The following is a 4,041-nucleotide window of genomic DNA, read 5'->3' as shown; positions in this document are numbered from 1 at the left end:
TCTCATCCTGAACCAGTGCCAATCAACCTGGACTTCCAAGATCCAAGGCGGGAGATACCACAATCCAAGTCAACCTAATGGGGGGTTATGGCAGCCTACCAAAACAACAACAGAAACATGGAAAGTTCTCCAAATAGCTAAGGGAAAAATCCATATTTGGCATATTTGCAACTTTTTTTGCCAATAAACTTCTGATCTTGCACAACCGTACCTGCCCTTTGGCATCTAAATGTCCTATTCTTGGTTCAACTTTTGTATCAGTTTCTCCTTTCCAAGGAATTCACAGCTACTAAAGTTCTTGCCTCGTAGTAACTTCCAAATTGCACAAACCACTTTACATGTCAGATGCCATGTTACTTTTATTGTTATAAAAGGTACTCCCCATCTTCTAGTTCTGACTCATCCCAGCAGTTTTCTTTGTTCTATCTTCCTATGATCAACAACCAGAAGCAACACTTATTAGGGAAACAGACTTGGTGGGGTAACGGGGCACCGGTTGGGGTGGGCGGGCGGGAGTTAAGTTAAACATATCAATACTACCAAAGTCTAGGAGTCACGCGTTTGTGGAACTTCTCCATGAGATGTAGTCTAACAGCTCACACTAGAGTGGTTCAAATACCCCTGCCAGCAGCACTGCACCAGCTCATGCCATACGCACTGGAGTCACCAGCCGATGCCAGCGAGAATCTGCAGATTAATGAAATTCTCCACCAGTGCTGCAGACATGCCCACAGCTTTCTTTCTTAAACATGATATTAATGCATTTCAGGCTCTGAGTTTATGGTCTGTGCTGATTTTTTCTGATGGCTGAGTTACGCCCACCAAGACAACATAACATCCAGACAGCAACCCCAAGGGCAAAGTGAGGAGGATTTTCTGATTATGTCATCAAACAGGAAACCTCATGGAGACTTTGGGATTAATGTATTTTCCACTGGAGCTGAAAGCAGGCAGGATGTAGTCACTGGAAGGGAAAAGAGGGAGGAGAAAAGGCTAGTAGGGGTGGAGGTAGTGTCTTTAAAATGACATTTAAAGAAATCACTCATTTATTCACATCTAAAACCTCCAAGCAAATAAAGATTTGGAAACTTCAACTGACTCTGGTAATAAGCAAATTGCAGAAGCACTGGATACGAATGCACCCCACAAAGAACTTCTCTAAACCATGGCACCATTCTTGCTCCAGATGGCATGGAAAATAATTTATAAATGACAAAAGTTCAATGGGTGTGTGGCAGCTGTTCAGTTTGAGCTCTTGGGCCACCCACTTCAGTAGAACTGAGAGCTTTCAATCAACTCTTGCCTCTCAGAGGGCCTTCAAACAGCATCAGAACATGTGTACAATATGTTCTCAAAAAGTAGCTGGCCAAAAATGAAAGATTAGAAAATCAAGTTAAATGGAAATGGAAAATACAAATACATACTGTCTTCTCCGAAATCCATAAAACCAAGCAGGAACTAACAAAGGACTTTGAGTTTTCAAAACTAAATTTTGCATGACCTTCCTTTTTTGCCCTTCATATGCACTCAACAGCTTTCTTTCACATAGAAGAGATATATCTCCTATTTTGGCAACATTATTTTAATAGTAGTCAGTAGTGTGCTTGTCTCTCTCCCTTCATTCATTCCTACAACCCCATATGTTAAAAAAAAAAAAAATGAAAGCATTCCAGCTTAACATTATTACAATTTCTACTTTGAACATAACATCACCCATTTTATCTTTCTGCTCTGAACCTTCAAACAAAACCAACAAATTCTAAGGGACCACCAGGATGCAAAATAAACACTCTCTGCCTGTGAATTTAGGAAGGGTTGCTCAGTTGCTTTTAAGTCCAGGTAAATCATTTACAAAAATAGAAAGGTGAACAGAGATAATTCTATTAACTAAATTCTTTGAGTTACTTAAAACCAAGGTGCATTATAAAACGAATACAACCTTAACAATTTGTCACTTTCAAAAGAACCAGTTTAAGCATGGCAGCCATAGCAGGTAAGGTTATACTTTAAGCAGGGAAAACTTTTAGGGCAGTAAATGTTGCAAAGCCATCTGTTGGGAAGGACTCTTACGTATGCGCTCTTAATTGACTACAGAAGCTTTCTAAGTGTTAATCTGACCAGGTTCAAACTGGACAGCACGTGGAAGGATGATAAACAGCTGACACCCTTTGTAAGCTACCCAACACAGCAAGCTAAGATCCTACCACTGGAGGAGCCGCCCACCTCTCATTCCTGCTTCAGGCCTGTGTCCATAAACAGATGTCTTAAATGAGGGGGTGGGTTGCCAGGACCCAGGAGGTGAGTCACCGTTCCTTCACCCTAATAGTATGCATGAGGTCTGGTGCAAAAAAATAAAAAATAAAACAAAACAACACAGCAGCAGAACAACATCTTAACAAAGCAAGAAGTATACTAAGCTAACTTATAGTGAACACATTTAACTGAAATTATTCACAATCACAAGAGATCTTAAAAAACCACCAATACCAGCTGAAAATGGACGTGACCTCCAAATTCATGTTTAATTTCATATAAACCCTTGGAGTATGCTTGCCTAGTCGTTTTTTAATACCATTTAGCTCATTGTGCAGCTTATGATTTATCTTTTATATACTGTTCTACTTGTTCATCTATAAATGACAAATGTAAGAATTAGTGAAAATTGGGCAAATATTGTATGCCTGGAGGGAGTAAGATCAAGAGAAACATTAAAAGCAATCATTTTTTGTATCTTTTTTTTAAAACACATTTTCTACACTTTCCAGCTGTTACTAGGGATGAAAAGTCAGAAATGTGGTATTTTCTTTCCAAATAGTAAAGTCATTTGGACACCTACTCAGAGTTGGGCAATAGATACAAAGATCTGGCAAATGTTGAAATTATTCTGAAGATACCATTAAGTATTAAATTTCATACCAAAGACATTTTATTCACTGTGCAGAATATCTCTAGTTAAACAAATTATTCAAAACTTGAGACTGAATATATTCAATAAAGCTGTCGAAGAACAAGGATCCGTTGTCTCCTTTCTTTGCCTCAAGGAACTTGGACAGACAGCCACCAGACAGTCTGCTGAACTCTCTGCGGACCTCGAGGGTGAATTTCTGTAGGACAATCTCGAGACTACAAAATGAACTGAAGCAAGTGGTTCTGTAACATAAGACTCTCTGTGTTAGGATTTTATACTAAATTAGTTTGAGTCGGTGGCTGCTTCTGACCAAGTCCACTCACCAAAGATAGAATCGGTTGAAATCTGTGGCACAATGGAATTAATACAATTAGAGCTCTTTAGAATATATGTCCTGACACAAGGTTAAAGTACGGCAGCCAATGCTATTTATACAGACTACAGCAAAGGACATAGTCCACAGCTGCTTAAACGCAACGAGACCTATCTCCCCATGTCTGCAAAGCACACTATTCACACCAGAACTTCTTCTGGCAACAAGATCTGGCTACCTTTTATGGAGATAATCCAGTTAGAAATGTTTTAATCCAAATAAACAGATTATTAAAAGCAGATCATTGCTACATGATGTCAAGACTTACCATAGAGCTACAGTAATCAAGACAGTGGGATACCAGTGAAAGAATAGAAAACACATGAATGGAACAGAGTCTAGACATAGACCCACATAAATACCTACAAATGCTGGTCTTTGCAAAGGAACAAAAGGGACACAATGCAACAAGGACTGTATTTTCAACAAATGGTGCTGGAACTGGCATCCACATGGAAAAAAAAAAAATTAACCCAGACACAGACCTTACACTCATCACAAAAATTAACTCAAAATGGATCATGGAAGACCTAAATGTCAAGCACAAATATAACTCACCACAGAAGTTAACCACAGGAGAAAACATAGATGACCTTGGGTATGAAAATGACTTTTTAGATATAACACAAAAGGCACAATCCATGACAGAAAGAATTGATAACCTGCTGCTGCTGCCAAGTCACTTCAGTCATGTTCGACTCTGTGCGACCCCATAGACGGCAGCCCACCAGGCTCCCCCATCCCTGGGATTCTCCAGGCA

This window comes from Bison bison, unplaced genomic scaffold (assembly GCF_000754665.1).
Source record: "Bison bison bison isolate TAMUID 2011002044 unplaced genomic scaffold, Bison_UMD1.0 scf7180017864274, whole genome shotgun sequence".
NCBI lineage: Eukaryota > Metazoa > Chordata > Mammalia > Artiodactyla > Bovidae > Bison > Bison bison.
Note: the sequence above shows the minus strand (reverse complement) of the source record.